The 20069-nt window shown below is 42.4% G+C and overlaps 1 non-coding gene across 1 annotated transcript; it reads left to right on the top strand.

Moving 5' to 3' along the window:
- The first annotated feature begins 5321 nt into the window (after positions 1 to 5321).
- On the top strand, positions 5322 to 5447 carry LOC150039710 (U6atac minor spliceosomal RNA). Its single transcript, XR_016534255.1, has one exon. It is a non-coding gene; the product is annotated as a U6atac minor spliceosomal RNA (small nuclear RNA).
- Positions 5448 to 20069: the final 14622 nt, after the last annotated feature.

The raw sequence follows: 20069 nt of genomic DNA, 5'->3' as shown, positions 1-20069 counted from the left end.
GTATTCCATAACTCTGGAGTTATAATTCTGGTGGTGGAGGAACAGAGTTCCAGTTCTGCGCTGCCTGCAGTGGCTCGGAACAAGTCTGAGTCAGCGATGTTTGCATTAGAGGCAGATTTTGGGCGGGAGGGGTCATTGGTTGTCGTGGTGGGTAGGTAGGGCGCCCTACTGGGACCCATAGCCCATTTCCCAAGACCGCAGATAAAGGCTGGCCATTTATATCGGTCTTGGACCGGCACTCTCTAGCCCAGTGATGGCCTCTTTTGCATTTAGGACAAAGGCCAGGGGGAAGGGGGAGGGGAATCGTCCCAGGAACGTTGGGTTGTTTAATAGTTCCAGGGCATTCTCTAGCAAAATGTCCAATTTGTCCACATTTAAAACAGTTTTTAGGGCTAGATATTTGTCCTAGTTTTCCTGAAGGTGGAGTCTGGTTTTGGAGTATGGCTCCAATGGCCACATTAATAGATGTAGACATTTTATGCAAAGGAATCCACATCATTGCAAATTTTAATCATACCATTTAAATCTAGGGTCTTTGTTTTGCCTCTTAAAGCAGCTTTACAGGCTGCATTAGCATTTTCTATGGCCAACTGTCTAACTATAATATTATTTGTATCTACCTCACCTAATATTCTTTCAGCTGCTTCTAACAGTCTGGCAACAAATTGAGAATATGGTTCATTATTGCCTTGTACTACCCTGGAAAGAGAGGTAGTAACCGCTTCTGCAGCAGGCACGGCTCTCCAGGCGGCCAGGGCAGCCTGAGCAGTCTGGGTTAATATTCCTGCAGGGAGTTTTTGTTGTTTTTCCTCCGAGGCAAATTTGCCCCTCCGTGAAATTTTATTAGAAGACCATGAAGCCATTTGTGTATGTTTTTTATTGGTAATAGCTTGATTTTCTGCCTTATCTATAAATTCAGCTTTCCAGGTTAGATATTGACTCCTGGTTAAAACAGACTGTACAATCTTGTGCCACTCAAGAGGCAATAAATGTCCCTCACCCCCGAGGCCCTCCAGTACTGTTAAAGTAAAAGGGGCGTTAATTCCATAATTCTTAACAGCCGAATGTAGTTCTTTAATTTGTTTAAACGTCAATCTCCTATATGTAATTTGAGAATCTCTCCTTGCCTCCTCCTGATCACCCCCTTCCTCCTCGGAGGCAGAGGAATCTAGGTTTTGTCCCTCCTCCTGCCTTCTGGTGGTGTCCGCCTCCTCCTCTCCCGCTTCTCCTCCCTCCCCCTCTTGTTCCCGAGGTTGAGTGTTAGAGCGAGTAATTACGGGGAAGGAGAGGGAAACAGTTTGCGCCCCGGATCTGAGTCTATTATTGCGGCTCTTTGAGGCCGAGGGTGTTTTAGCGGGCTTGTTACCCGAGGCATGGGGGGTAGTCATGGCTTCCCCAACAAGATCCATTTGTAAATCGTGAATTTGCAAAGTGAGGTCCCTTAACTCTCTTTTTAAATGAAGCACGTTTTTTAATTCTGTCACTTGTTTCAAGAGAGAGTCTTTGGATTTAAGGAGACCTTGCACCTCCGGAGGAACAGAGAATGATCTCACCATTTCCTGTGGTGGGGCTGACGGGAGAGAGGTGTCTGGATAGGGGGGAGGGGTGGGCCAGTGAAGGGCCCTTATCTCTGGAGTCTGTGTAGCTGTCTCCTCCTCTAGCTCCACCTCAGAGGGGGGGTTGAGCCTGCCATTATCAGGAGAAGTCTTAGGAATAATAGGATAAATATTTTTATAAGGTTTTAGTGACATATTTTTCTTTCAACAAAACAAAAGAATTTTACCAAATCTTTCTTTTTAACTCTTATTCCTCTCTCCCTAAGTGATCCTTTCATTTCTTTTATGAATAAAACCTCTTTTGATAACGCTTTGCCCATGGTTGATGGGACGGCAGAACTTACCTCAAGACTCTCCCACGGTGCACGAGCGATGCAGTGTGGGCGTCTCTACCTTAATATAATCGGGGTCCCCTGCTCTCCACGCCGTCCGGTAGGTCACCGTGCCTCGAGCCCCACGTTGGGCGCCACTTCTCCCGTCCCGCGGGTTCAGCTATTCATGAGGCTCGAGGGGGCACCTCCTAAAAGAAGAAAACCGATGGGGGAAAGAGAGGAAGGAGACCAGGCGCATAAAGAAAGACAGAGACAATCTGAGTCGTGTCAAGGTCTCATTTATTAAAAGTAAAGCAGGGTTTATATACCCTGAGTGTAAGGAAGGGAGTATAGAGGGGGAGGATGGAGAGTTTTTGTGATAACAAGAACGGGAAATCTCAAGGTTAGGGGTGGGTCAGGCTGTTCTTTTGGCCATTGTGCTAATCCCAAGCGACAACCTGCGGTTATTCCGAGAAGTATTTTGTGCAGATGACTCAACCAGATGCGATTTGCTCAAGGCTAGAGGGTCTTTGCTTTGTTCCGTTTAACTCCTTGGTCTCTGACAGAGTTTTGCCTTGAATTGTAAATGCTACTAGCTTTGTGGGAAAACTATGCCTGTTTCCAGAGTTCAAGCCCTAGCACAAGAATCAAAAGAGCCAAAGCCAGTAGTTGACATATAACCCAAATTGTAGAAACTGCTATTTTTTATGGTAGGAGGGGGTCATGGGGCTTGAACTATGGCCTGGGCACTGTCCCTGAGCTCTTCAGCTCAAGGCTACTACCCTACACTTGAGCCATAGCCCTACTTCCCATTTTCTAATGATTAACTGGAGATAAGAGTCAGCTTTGTATTGTCCAGGCTGGCTTTGAACCTTGAACCTCAATCTCAGCCTCCTGAATAGCTAGCATTATAGGCATGAGCCACCATGCCTGGTGAGACTATTTTTTTATTGTCTCATATTTTCTTCCCTTATTTATACCAGCTTTTGTTTGTCTTTCAACTTTGGTATACTTTCAAAGTTGGTAATCCTGAGTAATTTTTATGTTATTTCTCTTTTAACTTAATTCCTTTAAATTTTTTAGATTTTATTAACTTTACTTTTACATCATATTTCAAATGTCATGTTTTAACAAACAAGTATTCCAGAAGGGAATCTCTATATACAATCACTGGCACTTAGATTTTTGAACATAATTAATAAGCTGAGGGCTTGTATGCCATAGATACATATTAATATACATAATAAAACATTATGTCTATAGAGTGTATAGCCCATCATAGATTTTTATGCCTATGTAGTTACGTTTATATCTCCAAGACCATGTCCATGACCTTGGGTACCCAAATATTGAGTCATAGCTCTTGTAATGTTTGGACTTAATATGCACATATTAAGGATATCTTGAGCTTTATTTTTCATTTGCTCTTGACTTATCTCACTCAATATGATTCACTCTAATTTCATCCACTTCCCTGCAAATGCCATTTTTTTATCTGGATTGTTGATTATGTAGAATTCCATTGTTCTTATTATATCCTGGGTTATGATGCTCAGGATAGATGCCCAGGAGTGGTATGGCTGGCTCAAAGGGAAGTTCTATTTTCAATTCTTTAAGCCACCTCCAAACTGCCTTCCAGAGTGGACGTACTAGTTTACATTCCCACCAGCAGTGCAGAAGGGTTACTCTTTCTCCACAAACAAGACTGTTATTTTTTAAAATAGTTTTCTTTATTATAAATACATTTTTATTGTATACTTTGTTTGGTGGGCATGGGGCATGAACTCTGAGCGTGGGAGCAACCCCCGAGCTCTTCAGTTCAAGAATAACACTCTACCACTTGAGCCACAGTGCCATATACAAGCAAAATCATCAAAGAAACAACAACAAAAACAAATGGTGTTTCAGTGGCTGGGCTCTAATATCAAGCTAAAAGACCTGAACTAAAATTAAAAAAAAAGAGAGAGAGAAAGAAACAAAAAAACTTGTTGATGATGGGAGTGTAAACTCATTTAACTACTATGGAAAGCAGTATGGCGGTTCCTCAGAAGACTAAACATAGAGCTCCCCTATGACCCAGCAATTCCACTACTTGGTATTTACCCACTCATCCAGAAACAAGGACATACTAAATCCATTAGCCCAATGATGTTCATTGCAGCACTATTTACCATAGCAAAGATATAGAACCAACACAAATACCCCTCAGTTGATGAGTGGATCAACAAGATGTGTTATTTATACACAATGGAATTCTAAGCTGCAGTCAGAAAGAAAAATGTCGCTCCATTTGTAAGGAAATGGAAAGACAGAAAAAAAATCATATTAAGTGAAGTAAGCCAGACTCAAAGGAACATAGGCTCAATGGTTTCCCTCATTTGTCATAATCAATAGAAACCTTGGGCTCTTCTAGCACAGGTTTACAACAGAACAAAACCTAGATGAATAAGGCCATATAGAATGATGCTAAATGAAAGGACCTCCAGGATATAGAAACAAAGGTCATATAATGAGTTATAGTTGTCCTTAATGTACTATGTTATCTCACATCTCTTTTGTTGTCCCTTTATGATCTCATATTGTTACAGTATTCCATCTGTTTATCTGATATATTGTATATATGCATATTTGGTTATTTGAAGTCAGATAGGGAAGGGAGGAAAACAAGATGAGGGGCTGGGGTGGGGGAAGGGAAATGGGGATCAAGACATGAGAAAGACTATCAATGTATGTGAAATAATGCACCTTCTATATGGTGAATAAAATGTAACCCTTCAATTAATTACAATGAAAATAGTTGAAAAATATGAAAGAAAAGAACCAAATAAAGAAAATTCAATCATGGCTCACACCTGTAATCCTACCTACTTAGACTGCTGAAATTTGAGGATCATTATTTGAAGCCAGACTGGGAAAATACGTGAAATCTGTTTTAGAGAGTGGCACTGGTGTTTTTGAACTTAATGTATTTTGTTTATTACTAGAGCTCTACTGCTTCCTATATCTTGGTGATTAATTGAAGAAAAAAGTCTCATGGGCTTTCCTGCCTAGGCTTGTTTCAAACCATAATCCTCACATTTCAGAGCTTTTGTACATCCTCATTCTCGTATGAGACTCTTTCTCCTATAAGCCACAAGAGAAGGAAAAGAAGGAAGGAAGATAGAAATAAGTAGGAAGGGTAGTCTGGAGGAATGGAGGAAGAAAAGAATGAAGGGAGGGAGGGAAGGAGGCAGGCAGGCAGGTAGGTAAGCTGGCAGGCCAGACAGTCACCTTGAAGTTGAGCCAGATGTGAAGCCAGCTTCCCTTGAGGAAAATGATAAGCAAGCATAATACCCCAGAGTGAGGAGCCAATGCATAATAAGCTAGAATACTGGAAGAAAAAATTTTAAAAAGGAACAAAAATGAATTAGATGAAAGAAGACATCAAAGAGACAACTCAAAAGTTTGAAAATTTGTGTTGTATGAAAGGAGAGAAGGTTAGAACTCCCCTTGACAAGGATGGAAGAGATCCTTGGGCCTGACAACACGCATACGGTTAAGGCATTGGCACTTACTTCGTGGCATCTAACCACTTTTGTGTGTGTGTGTGTTGAGGGGCAAGGTTTTTGGGGTGTTGTGATGGGGGTGGATCGGAAAGTTAAAACTAGAGGAAAAATAATATGGTATGGTTGCCTTCTGTAGATAGGCTATTAGACCAGTTAGGTTGACATGGAGGCAGGCCAGAGAGTGGGGATTGTTAACTTTTGTGCAAACAAGTATTTATCCAGGTTGCATAATCCAAATTGGATTTTTAAAACTACAAGTCACATTCTTACACTAAAGAAAAATACTCAGTAAACATGAGACAAATTTAGGAAAAAAACTAATAAAAGAAACCTGTCGGAGAAGGAAGATGGCACCAAGACAATAGGGACGCTGCCTAGCTTTCTCTGACACAAAGAGAGAGCCAGGGAGTCCCACGAGCCAACGACCTAAAGAAATCCACAACAACAAACTCAAAAAGCAACAGAGAAGGACTCAAACTGGAAAAGAAATGCAGATAAACCTCACATCCAACTTTCTCAAAGAATTCGGAACGCGAAGACCCCTCCCCCACCTCTCACCCAAAGCCACGGAAAGCCGCGGAAAGCGGCTGCTGGTGCCGGACCAAGCCGCGAAAAGCGGCTTGAGCGGGTGCCGGCTCCACGCGGGGAAACCGGCGGCGGGCACTGGCTCTAATCCACGAAAAGCGGCTGCAGTGGAGGGCGCCAGGTTGGGAGCCCAACGGCTGCAGAAACCAGCACAGAACCGGGCCATCGAACGGTGGAAGCAGCGGAACCCAGACGCGGAACCAGAACAGCAAGCAGCGGAGCCCAGACGCAGAACACAGGCGGTAGCGGAGACCCCGAGGGGAGTGAAAGACTCCCCACCACCGTGGAGCACCCTCAGACGGACTCAGAGGCGTGAGTAATACAGCACATCCCCACACACATCGGGAAAGCGGAGCGGGTGCCAAGCAATAGAACTTAACTCAGACCCCAACACCCCGCCCCGAGAAAGACTGGCGGGAGCAGGGGGGCAAGGAATTTAGAAACTTGTCCCTTCCCTCAACAGCGCCCTCTCCCAGCCCATTGAATGGAGATTGAGAGGCGGGCTACCCATAAGACCCAGAACGCCACCAAGGGAGGCGGGGCTGTCCCAACTCCCACCCACCCAATGGGCTCAACCCCCAGCCCTCTGACTGGAGACTGACAAGCAAGCTGACCCTAGGACTCAGCACCCCACAAGGGGAGGTGGAGCTGTCCAAGCTCCCACCCGCCCACCAGGCTCCTCTCCCAGGCCACAGGACCTGGAGAGTGGAGGGCGTTGGGACCCTGCCTTACAACAGTGGGTAGGGGCTGCAGGTAAATAGGAGCCTGCATCTTCCCCCCCTCAATTCTTGAGCGGGGCATCCTCCAGCTGGGAATCCTAAGCAAGACACCACCGAGGGCCCCCCCTCAAAAGTCACAGACTCTGACAAAGCAGTGGAAACACAGCAGGGATCTGAAGGGCCAACCAGAAGCCAAGCTCCCCTTCTGAGAACCAAAAAGGCACAGCCCCGCCCTTGGAGCCCACGTCCCCAGCTGGGCCCCACCCCCGGGAACAGAGGGGTCTCCTGCTGGTCCTGCTGAGAGCCCCTGAAACTCTCAATCCCCAGACCCTTGGCTTGGGGCCGCCCCTGGAAGGAGCACAGGAAAACGTCCGCCAACCACGCTCAGACAGAAGCTCGCAGATCCATCCCATGGTCCACTGTGAAGCTACTGGTTGGGCTAAGAGCTAGTCGCGCGGCAAAACATACGTTTTATTCTAATACTTTCCAAACTTTGTACTCAAATACGCTACCTACTTACCCCCTGACCTCTCTCATTCTATTTTTCTATCTCTGGACTTCTGCTCCTCTTTCAACCCTTATACTGCATGGATCTACACTTGATGGCTGTTGAGCATCACTGTATATCTAGGTGTTTAATTATTCTCTAGGCTCAGAGGGACTTAAAGACAATAGCGGTTGGATTGAGAGGCTTATTGTTTTGGATATAAATCACTTATCAGTGAATAATTAGACTAATCAGTAACTGCACAAAAAGAAAGAGTGATAACACCAATCAAAACTTGTGAACATCTAGAGTCTGCCAGCTACAGAGGTCTAGGTTGGTTATATCTGAAAAACTATAATCGTGTTTAGTATTAATCTTGCTCCCATTTTCAAATGGGCAGAACAAGAAACTCAAGAAAAATGTCAAATCAAGAAACAACAACCCCCACGCCCCCCCACCCAATGTAAACAGCCAATGGAACAGTTACTGGCAAACCTAGAGGAGAGTCTTCCAAGTGCTGTACAAATGCAATTGATAAACATCATTAATGAAAAATGTGAAAATATAAAGAAAGAGATAAGGGAGGAAGCCATAGATGAAAAAGAGGAAACCGTAAACAAGGTGATAAGTGAAAAAGAAGAAGCCATAATAAAGGTTTTTCTAAGAAAGATGGATGATTTCATAGAATTCACAAATAAAAAGGTGACCGAACTCCAGCAAATGTTCAAAGAAAATAAAGCAACTGAGCTAACCACTCAAATGGAAATCAAGGAGCTAAAGAAATCCTACATGATCTAAAAGAAGAGATGCAAGGCATCAAAATTGAGCCATTAGTAGCAAGGGAGATGTAAAATAAAGTACATAGCTTTGATAGCAGGTTAGACAATGCAGAGGAGAGAATTCCCGGGGCTGAAGATAATTTAGTTATTATAGAGAAAGAACAGAAAATGAGTCAATTCAAATCTAGGAAAATGATAGAGTGCTCCAGGAGGTCCAAGACACAATCAGGAAGCCTAATTTAAGGCTAATTGGTATTGAGGAGGGCGTGGAGAAAGAGGTCAATGGTATTGGAAATATACTTCAGGGAATCATCTCAGAGAATTTCCCAAATATCCAGAGGGCAGACCCATCCAGACACAAGAAGCTTTTAGAACCCCAAACAGACCTGACCAGAAAAGAACATCCCACTGCCACATCGTAATCCAAACTGGATCAATAGAAACCAAAAAAAGGATCCTAAAGGCAGCCAGGGAAAAGGGTTCAGTAACCTATAAAGGAAAACCAATCAGAATAACCCCATATTACTCAGCAGAGACCATGCAAGCAAGAAGTGACTGGAAGCATATATGTTACCCCCTTAAGTCAAATAACAACCAACCAAGAATACTGTAGCCAGCTAAGCTCTCATTCAGAACTGTGGGAACAATAAAAACATTCCAATTCAGGGAAAAGATGCAACAATATGTCGCAACAAAACCAACACTACAGAGAATTCTGAAAGATGTTCTATACATAGAAAAACCAAAATAAATGCAATATAGGGAAAGAAATGGCACCTAAACAGCATTCCATCTAATGACTACAAGAACTATCAAGACACAGGCCCAAATAAAAGCTTTTAAAAATGGTAGGACCTAATAAATAACTCTAAATCCTAAATCTGAATATCAATGGACTTAACTCTCCGGGTAAACGGCATAGGCTGTATAGTTGGATCAAAAAGCAAGAGCCATCGTTCTGCTGTCTTCAAGAGACACATCTTACCCCAAAAAACAATCATCTTTTGAAAGTAAGAGGTTGGAATATACTCTATCAAGCTAACGGCCCCCATAAACAGGCTGGAGTTGCCATCCTCATATCAGATAAAATAGACTTCAAACCAAAATTAGTAAGAAAAGACAAAGAAGGTTACTACATACTACTAAAGGGATCTTTCCTCCAGGAAGATATAACGATCCTAAATATTTACACACCCAATCCCGGAGCTCCAAACTTCACCAAGCAAACTTTACTTACACTGAAACCATACATAGATCGAAATACAGTGATTGTTGGTGACTTTAACACACAACTCTCACCTATGGACAGATCAACAAGGTAAAAACTCAACAGAGAAACCTTAGAACTGAACAACTATATAGACCAACTACATCTAACAGACATCTGCAGAATATTCCACCCAGCAACAACACAATATACGTTTTTCTCAGCAGCACATGGAACATTTTCCAAAATAGATCACATGTTAGGCCATAAAACAAACCTGGACAGATTCAGAAACACTGAAATTATTCCATGCACAGTCTCAGACCACAAAGGCATCAAACTGGAACTGAACACACATCTCCACCAACGAAAACCCTGTAACTCATGGAGACTGAACAACACATTGTTGAATCACCAATGGGTCATCTAAGAGATCAGAACAGAATTCCAACAGTTTATGAAATTTAACAGTAAGGAGCACACAAAATACCAACTCCTGTGGGACACAGCAAAGGCAGTACTCAGAGGAAAATTTATAGCGCTGAGTGCCTACAACAACAAGTTGGAAAAATTGCAAACCAACAAGTTAATGTCTCACCTTAAGCTCCTGGAAAAAGAGCAACAAACCAACCCTAATCCCAGTAGAAGAAAGCAAATTATTAAAATCAAAGCAGAATTAAATGATTTGGAATCCAAAAAAACTATAGAAAGAATCAACAAAACAAGGAGTTGGCTCTTTGAAAGAATTAACAAAATTGACAAGCCCTTAGCAAATCTTACCAAAAAAAGAAGAGAGCATATCGAAATAAACAAAATCGCAGATGAAAATGGAAATATCACGACAGAAATTACCAAGATCCAGAATATCATGAGGGAATACTTCTCAAACCTTTATGCCAAAAACTTTGAGAATCTAGATGAAATGGATGAATTCCTAGCCAATATTAACATACCCACACTGAACCAAGAAGAACTAAGCCAACTCAACAGGCCTATTTCAAGCTCTGAAATAGAAATGGCAATTAGAGAACTTCCACCTAAGAAAAGCCGAGGGCCACAGCTGAATTCTATAAGGTCTTCAAAGCAGAGCTCACACCAATACTCCTCAAGCTCTTCAACGAAATTGAAAATGAAGGTTCCTTACCAAACTCATTCTATGAAGCCACTATAACCTTGATCCCCAAACCAGACAGAGATTCATCAAAGAAAGAGAACTATAGACCTATATCTTTGATGAACATCGATGCAAAACTTCTCAACAAAATACTGGCCAACCATCTACAACAACTCATCAAAAAAACTATGATCAAACTGGATTCATCACAGGGAGGCAAAGCTGGTTCAACATATGCAAATCAATTAATATAATTCAACACATCAACAGGAGCAAGGACAAAAATCACATGGTTGTTTCAATAGACGCGGAAAAGGCATTTGAGAAGATCCAACACCCCTTTATGTTAAAAGCTCTGGGGAAACTAGGAATCCATAGAACATTTCTCAATATAGTAAAGGCTGTGTATGACAAAACCACAGCTAGTATTATACTTAATGGCGAAAAGCAATAATCAGGAAAGAAAGTCCTTTCACAATAGCCTCAAAGAAAATAAAGTACCTAGGAATTAGCTTAACTAAGAATGTAAAGGACCTTTTGACAAAAACTTTAAAACCCTAAAAAAGGAAATTAAAGCAGAACTAAGGAAATGGAAAAACCTCCCATGCTCCTGGATTGGAAGAATCAACATCGTGAAAATGACAATCTTGCCAAGAGCTATCTACAAATTCGATGCAATACCCATCAACATCCCAATGTCATTCTTTAAAGAAATAGAAGGGGCAATCCAAAATTTCATATGGAATAATAAAAGACCCCGGATAGCAAAAACACTTCTTAGCAGAAAGAACGGCGCTGGAGGAATTTCAATTCCAAACTTTAGACTCTATTACAGAGCTATAATTCTCAAAACAGCTTGGTACTGGAACAGGAACAGGCCTGAAGACCAATGGAATAGAACTGAGGACCCAGATATTAAACCACAGACCTATGTCCACTTAATCTTTGACAAGGGAGCCAAAAAAATAGAATGGAAGAAAGACAGCCTCTTCAACAAGTTGTGCTGGCAGAACTGGTTAAGCACCTGCAGAAAACTAAAGCTGGATCCTTCTTTGTCACCTTGCAGTAGAATTAACTCCAAATGGATCAAAGACCTGGAGGTAAAAGCTGACACACTGAAAACTTTACAGGAAGAAATAGCAGATACACTAGGCCTCCTTGGCACAGGTCGAAACTTTCTTAATAAAGACCAAGAATCACAACAAATCAGAGAAAGGCTGGATAAGTGGGACTGCATTAAACTGCAGAGCTTTTGTATGGCAAAGGACATAGATAGTAAACTAATCAGGAAGCCTACAGAGTGGGAGAAGATCTTCACCAACAAAACAACGGACAAAGGCCTCATATCTAAAATATATCAACAACTCAAAAAATTGAATCACTCCAAAACTAACCTCCAAAGTAACAACCATCCCATTAAAAATGGGCCAAAGACTTAAAGAGAGTCTTCTCTGAAGAAGAAACAAAAATGGCCTATAGACACATGAAGAAATGCTCCACGTCTCTGGTCATAAAAGAAATGCAAATCAAAACAACTCTAAGATTCCACCTCACTCCAGTTAGAATGGCCAGGATCAGGAAAAGGAATGACAACAGATGCTGGAGGGGATGTGGCCAGGAGGGATCACTACTATACTGTTGGTGGGAGTGCAAACTCGTTCAACCACTATGGAAAGCAGTGTGGCAGTGCCTCAAAAGGCTAAACATGGAACTCCCCTATGACCCAGCAATTCCACTACTTGGCATCCACCCAACCATCCAGAAACAAGGACATACTAAACCCACTAGCACAACAATGGTCATTGCAGCACTATTCACCATAGCAAAGATATGGAACCAACCTAGATGTCCCTCAGTTGATGAGTGGATCAACAAGTTTTGGTATTTGTACACAATGGAATTCTATGCTGTTGTCAGAAACAATGACATCGCCCCATTTGTTAGGAAATGGAAAGACTTAGAACAAATCATATTAAGTGAAGTAAGCCAGACTCAAAGGAACTTAGGCTCAGTGGTTTCCCTCATTCGTCATAATCAGTAGAAACCTTGGGCTCTACTAGCAGAGATTTGCAATAGAACAAAAGGCCATATATAAGGCCATATAATGTGAAGCTAATTTAAAGGACCTCCAGGATATTGAAACAAAAGCCATATAATGAATGATTGTTGTCCTTAATGTACTATGTTGTCTCTCATCTCCTTTGCTGTCCCTTCGTTATCCCATATTGGTATAGTATCTCACTTTGTTATCTGATATATTGAATTTATTTGTATTCGGATATTTGAAATTTTATAGGGAAGGGGGGAAAACCAAGATGGGTGGGGGGTGTGGGGGCGGAGGGAAATGGGTACCAAGACATGTGAAAGGGTATCAATGTACGTGAATTAATGCACCTTCTATCTGGCAAATATCATGTAACCTTTTTACTAATTACAATAAAAAAATGCAAAAAAAAAGAAAAAGAAAACTGTCTTCAATGCAAAAATAAAAGTTTGAAAATTTGGTTCATGTCTCTTTCCTACTTGCTAATGTCACTGAAATCAGAGGATTTTGTTTCAAAGTCAGCCTGACTTTTGTCTGACAGTGTTGGGCTTAAACTGGTGCTGCTTTGTTCATACTTAGGGTCCTACTGCTTTTGGCATCTTGATGGTTCTTTGGAGAAAAGAGTCTCAAGGACTTTGGTGCCCAGGATGGCTTCAAGCCACAATGTTCCAATTTCAAGGCTCTGTGTGGTGTTCTTTGTGTTGCAGGGGCAGTTTTATCTCTTATGACTCACCAAAAAAAAATAAAACGGCAAAAGTTGAGCTCTGGCTTGTGAGGTAGAGCCAGGGAGCCTTGAATGAAAAAAAAGAAAAAAAACAGACTTGTAAGTCTGATATTCCCTGAAACTTATAGGGAACATTTATTTTGGAAAATGAACTGGCCTTGAGTTCAAGCTCTAGTTCAAGAACATTTCCTCCCCCTCCACAAAACAAACAACTAAGCAAACAAGCAGGCAGTGCAACAGTGTTTCATGGGTATAATCCTAGCTAATTGAGAGGCTAAGATTTGATAGTACTGGTTCAAAGCCAGCCCAGGTAGAAAATCCTCTCGAAGACACTTACCTCCAATTACTACTCAAAACTCAAAATTTGCATTTTGGATCAAATTTGTAGAGTGCTAGCTTTGAGCAAAAGAGCTGAGGGACAGTGACCAGACCCTAATTTTAAGCTCCAGGGTGTGGTAAACAAAGCCAGTAGTTGACCTGTGAACTACATATCAGAGCTTCTAAATGTTGACACAGAAAACAAAGAAAATTAAATTTAAAAAATTGAGGGTAAATCCCCAACAAGAAAGTAGAGGTCCAGAAATGAACTGAACAACTACAAAAGTATTATATAAAGTGAAATAGTGAACATGCAAAAACAACGAGGAAAGTAAGGAGATAATTAAGGGCTTTCAAACAACGTTTCACACCTGGAAACATACCTCCTGAGGTTGCTGAAATTTGAAGCTAGGGTTTCAAAACCATATGCCACTTTCTACATTCCTACTGGAGGGGAGAGTGAGGTTTCCTTCCTAGATTTCTTCTTTACCGTTGTCCTCTCAGTGTATGAACTGTGATGCGAAGCAGACTGGCAGAAGCAACTCCCTGCCTACCATTCCCTTCTGCTTCCTGCAGAGGAGCTCCAGTCATAGCCACAACCTCATCACACACAATGAGTCAGAGGCTGCCCTTCAACTCTGGTCCCTCTGAAAGACCCATGAGGAGACCCAAAGCTGTAGAGATAAAGCAAAATTCCTGCCCTCTGCACAGCAACATAATGAGAATAGAATCTTGTGGAGTACCAACAGTCAAGGCTGCAAGGAGCCTGGAATGAGGTCTAATAGACATGACTGGTAGGGCTGTAAGGAGCTGCCAGAGGAGGATGCGCACAAAGTTCCTGCTGCTGAGCCCCCAGCATGCTCAGCAATAACCCCTATTCTTGCTTTCAGCCTGGACAAAACACCTCAGAGGACATTGTCCTTACCTTTCAGCATGAGAGCAGAGCATCTAGTTCTAGAACCAAATGAGGTAGGAAGGGGGAGGTAAACAGTATGATGGCTGCATTGAGGAGAGCTTGCTACTGTGTGCAGGCCCAGTAACAGGCAGTTCCAGGAATGACAGTGAAGAGCCCTGAAAGACAACAAAGCCACTGAGAGCCAGAAGCCCAGTCACTGACACGGGGAAGCTTTTCACCCATCCATCTGGTCACGGCAAAACCACCCCAGTGAGAGGTTGGTAACACCAGGGCCAGAGAAGAGACAATGTTCTTGAGTCTCTGGAATCTGTAAACGCAACAGAAACAAAACTGCTGAGGTAGTCACAATTGGAACTGCCTGAAAACAGAAACAACTAATTCTCTCTGGAAAAATCAAGTGGAAGTTGTGAAAAGACAAACCAAGAACAATCATCACAAGTTAACAAAGAAGGCCAAACTGTCTGTGGTTGGCTGGAAATGCTGTCCTCTCTGTATGCTTCATTCTCAGCACACTTAGGAATAGTTTAGATGTGTTTGTATTGCCTCTTTAAAACATAGCTAACTGACCTAATCCTTTAATCTTGAATTAAGTTTTAATTCTAATTTTACTTATAGTGTGTAGGCAAATCCATATTCTTTTCATAAGTGTGATATAAGTCAACCCTTTGTAAACTGAAAAATAGAATGAAAATAACACCTGACAAAAATATTTAAAAAGGAGAGAAAAATGTAGCATTAATCACTGCTGGTTAAGATGTTGAACTCTGTGTCCCCCTTCCTGTGAGCAAGCAACTGAAAAATGATTAGTACTGTTTGTGCCATATCCCTTCTCCTCCCCTCCCCCCATAACTAGTCCCAGAACAAAAGAGAAATAAGAAAATTCAAATAGTGCATCAGTTGCACTGCCACAGAGGTCAGAGAATGATCCATCTCAACATAGGTTGTGAAGTTTAGTTCTACATAACTGAATTCTCTGATAGGAAAACTAAGGGGTTTTCTCTTGGTTGGATTAAATTTTAGGTTAGGTCAGCTTGCTTTTATTTTAACTTGCACTGTTAAAAAAAATCTTAGATTTTCCTTGTGTGTTATTAAACAAGTGAGGTTGTGGTTTTTTTGGTCAGTCATGGGACATGAACTCTGGGCCTTGGTGTTGTCCCTCCATTCTTCAGTTCAATGCTACCACTGTCTGGATATCAAGTATTCTGCTGAGTATTCTGCCTTCTGAAATGGTGGCTCTTTCTGCAGCACTCTATTCTATCGGTAAATCGCCTCTTAGTTACTCAGACTCTTTATTCCATACTGGATTACAAGTCTGGGAACTTCCTGGTCATTAAACTTCCTGGGTACATTTCCTGGTGTGTTTTGAAACTGAGGGAGACCCTTCTCATGTTTTTAAGTGTGAATGGGGATTCTCTTCCAGTTTTAAAGAGTGGAAAGATGACCTGGACTGGTTGGGTGCTAGTGGATCAACCTTGCAATTCCACCTACTCAGGAGGCTAAGATGTGAGGCTTGAAATTCCAAAGGCAGACCCGGGGGCTGGGAGGGTACCCTAAGAGAAGAGTGTTTCCTCGGCCTGCAGGAAGACCCAAAACAAGACTAGTGGATTAAGTTCAGTGCGAACTGAGCGTGAAGGCACTGAAAACGACTTGCAAACAGTCCCCTAAACCAGTCCATTTCCAAACACAAGGCTCAGTCATAAGGTTGGGATAGGCCAGGTGGAGACATCCAGTCAGCAGAAGTACATGTGTAACTGTGTTGTTTGTAACCAATCAGCCTCTAGCAGATGCGAAGCTGTAATAAACTTGGGGTTTGTGGTTTTGCCCTATAGAACTTAGCCTGTGAGGCCAGGAGGGGTCGCTCTCTCTTCACAGAGTTGGCCCTGACCTGACTGGTCAGTGACATTCTCCGTTCTTGGTGTGAAATAAAACTTGGCTTAGCTTTGGCTTTCTGTCAGTCTCATTCCTTTAATCAAGGACCCCAGTACTGGGGAACACAACAACAGATAACATCTCCGTGATCTCACTCTCAGCAGTTCTCTGGAGTTTCTGGAGAAGAAACCTCTGCCACTGCGGGATAGAGAGGGCCAGATCATATTCCAAAGTGACAAGATGGATCAAAAGTATTCTGCTGAGTCGATGCCTTCTGAAATGTTGGCTCTTTCTGCAGCACTCTGTTCTATCAGCAAATCTCAACTGAATCAGTTCTTCAGACTCTTTATTCCCTATGCGGTTACAAGTCTGGGAACTACCTGGTCCTTGAATTTCCTGGGTACATCTCCTGGTGTGTTTTGAAATTTAGGGAGACCCTTATCATGTTTTTATGTGTGCATGCGGATTCTTTTCCAATGTCTATTGAGTGGGAAGATGACCTGGTCTGGTTGGGCCCAGTGGATCACCCTTGTAATCCCAGCTAGTTGGAAGGCTGAGTTATGAGGATTGCAGTTCCAAAGGCAGACCTGGGGGATGGGAGGGTTGCCTATTTGTAGAGTGCTTGCCTGGCCTGCAGGAAGCCCTGGGGACATTCCTTGGCAGAAAGAGCCGGAAGTGATGCTGTGGCTCAAGTAGCAAAGTGCTAGCCTTGAGCAAACACTGTCCAAGAATCATGCCCATTGAAGAAGGAGAAGAAGAAGAAGAAGAAGAAGAAGAAGAAGAAGAAGAAGAAGAAGAAGAAGAAGAGGAGGAGGAGGAGGAGGAGGAGGAGGAGGAGGAGGAGGAGGAGGAGGAGGAGAAGAAGAAGAAGAAGAAGAAGAAGAAGAAGAAGAAGAAGAAGAAGAAGAAGAAGAAGAAGAAGAAGAAGAAGAAGAAAAAGAAGAAGAGGAGGAGGAGGAAGAGGAAGAAGAAGAAGAAGAAGAAGAAGAAGAAGAAGAAGAAGAAGAAGAAGAAGAAGAAGAAGAAAAGAAGAGGAGGAGGAAGAGGAAGAAGAGGAAGAAGAGAAAAGAGAGGAAGAAGAGAAAGAAGGGAAAGAAAAAAGGGTAAGAAGAAGAGGAATAAGAAATTTTGCAGGTAGATTAATCCCCTCCCCCCCTCCCCCAACTTCGACTGGTCTTCACGTTCCTTCTTTTCCTGAGATTAGAAATATCATGACTGGGATTCAAGTAAAATGGGTCCCTTACTTAGCAATTAACCAATTCTCAGTGCATCCCACCTGCTCATACACTAGAGTGGAAACAGCTTCATCTTGAGCATTTTTGCTCACTGAAAGGACAAGGCACCACGAGCCCATCCCAACTGCAAGCAGGCACAGGTGTGTGGATTTTAGAGTGGGGCCCATAAGCCAATCATAAGAAGTCATGGCAGGAGGGGCTGAATAAGAAAAAAAGCTGGATTGGAAGGGAAAAATGACCACTTGGCAGTTACTGCTAAGGAGGAAACATCGTTTCCCGCTGATTCCAGTAGGGGTACTCGAGGAGCTCCATTCTCCTGGAGCATTGGTTACTGTGGGCCTGAATTTGTAAGGTGAGTGTTTCTTGCATCCTTTGGAAAATTTTATTAGGCTGCTCCGTGCTTCCACGTGTCATTCAACAACTCTGCAGCTGACATTATTCCTTCCACACTGAAGAGTAATTGACCCAGGTAAAAAAAAATTTTCTTAGGCCCTTTGTTTTGCACTGTCCTTGGCACCATGCCTTCAAAGTAATAAAACCTGGGTTTTCAAACATGCTAGGTAATCTCTCTTCCACTAGTCAAAAGTCCTTTCCCCAGTTATTGATTTTTAAAGTGAAGTTCCAGCTTTCAAACAAAGATCTTGTAGTTCATCATAGGTCCCTCTTTCTAGGCAGGAGTCTGGTACTTATGCCCCCTATTCTAGACCTTCTCTGTCAATTTCAATGTTTCAACCAAGTATCTCTGGATTTCAAAGGAAGAATCTTTTGGGAAATCCTGTTTTCTTTTATCTCACAGATGATAGTAAATTCTAGTGGGAGTGGATATGGACCAGATGTTGCTCATTTATACACCAGCAATTGAAGTGTGTGAGATGGAGCAGGACCCTTTGACTCTGTGCAGGAAATCTTACATAAAATGAAAAAAATGTACATGCAAAGATGCAAATCCACAGAAGGCAGAGAGAAGCAGCCTTACCCTGGCTTCACTCCTGACTCTCCATTCTGTACCTTTTTCTTGCGACACTTAGATACAAATTTGAATTTTCTCTTACTGTCAGAATTTGTTTTGTGATTTTTCTATGATGTTCTTAGTGTTTTAATTTAATTTTATTTATTTATTTCATTTTTTGTGGGTCATGGGATTTGAACTTTGCCTGGTCGATGTCCCTCAGCTCTTTAGCTCAAGGTTACCACCCTATCTCTGTGCCTTGGCTTTATCCAGGAGTTATTCAGCTGAAAGCTCCTGTCCTACCCTGGAGCCAAGCCCCACTTCCCATTTTCTAGAGATTAATTGGCTTTCAGCCTTATGCTCAGATCTCAGCCTCCTGTGTAGCTAGCATTACATATATGAGCCACCACCCAGCAAGCCTACTTTTCTTTTCTTGACTGTCTGAGGCTTGAAATCAGGGACTGAACACTGTCCTTGGTCTTCCCCAAGGTACATGAGCCACAGCAAGACTTCCAGCTTTTTCTATGTATGTGGTACCCAGAAGTGAAACCTGGCTCTTCGTGCATGCTAGCAAGCACTCTACCACTATTCCAAACTCTCAGGCCAAGCCTTTTAATTTTCAACTATTCCCTCAAGTTGTAAAATATATTTTGAATTTTTTAAAAATAATCAGTAAAGGGCCGGGAGTTTGGCCTAGTGGTAGAGTGCTTGCCTAGCATGCACAAAGACCCAGGTTTGATTCCTCGGTACCACATATGTAGCAAAAAGCCAGAAGTGGTGCTTTGGCTCAAGTGGTAGAATCCTAGCCTTGAGAAAATCCAGGGACAGTGCTCAGGCCCTGTGCCCAAGCCCAGGACTGGAAAAAAAATAATAATCAGTAAAATAATATGGTACCAAACCTGATACATCAATATTTTTTTAAACTTGATGCCACTCTGGTAGCTTTTGCCACTCCCCATGTGTTCCAGAGATCATTGTGATCCACCATGTTTTCAGAGATTGTGGGAGCAAGTCCCAGAAGGCTGAGGTCTTGCAGAAGCAGATCCTAGGATGTCATGGCCCTGGAGAAGGAAGGAGGGACTTGTCCAGTCCTCATGGTTCCCAAAATGCTGCCATGAGGATGCCAACAGGGGTCCACTTGAAGTGTTTTACAAAATTCCTATGAACTAGATCCTCAATGGTTCTATGACTGGCTATGACTGGTCCATTCAATCCTGGTGACACGAGGCCTGGCTGTGATCGGTCCATTCTTCCATGATGCCATTAGGACTCACTGTGATTGGGCCATTTTCTCACCGACCTCACATGCCATTGTGAGGTGCCTGGAGGGGTTACAGAAGGCTGTTAGTTGTTCTCCATTTTCAGTTAAAGTGCTGAGAGAGCTACTTTACAGTGCTTCAGTAAATCCGATCTAGATTGATGCTTTTATTGGTGGGTGGAGGAGGAAGGGAAGCTTTGGGTTGTGTGGGTTTGGGGATTTCCATTATTCTGTGGCTTAGATTGTGCTAATTTAAGATATGCTACCACTGAATTGATTAGCTAAACTTCGTTAAGAATTGATACCTACTCCACTGATGTATAAAATTGTTATATACATTAATATTTATATTTATTGTCATCTTAACTTAGCTAAGTATACTTAAAATATACTAGCCACCATATTTCCTTAGCTGTTTGGTAGTGGCTGGCTGTTTGCCATCCCATGAGAAAA

The sequence above is a fragment of the Megascapheus bottae genome, unplaced genomic scaffold (genome assembly GCF_031878675.1).
Source record: "Megascapheus bottae isolate mThoBot1 unplaced genomic scaffold, mThoBot2.hap1 HAP1_SCAFFOLD_204, whole genome shotgun sequence".
Classification (NCBI taxonomy): Eukaryota; Metazoa; Chordata; class Mammalia; order Rodentia; family Geomyidae; genus Megascapheus; species Megascapheus bottae.
Note: the sequence above shows the minus strand (reverse complement) of the source record. Positions and strands in the feature narration are given on the sequence as shown.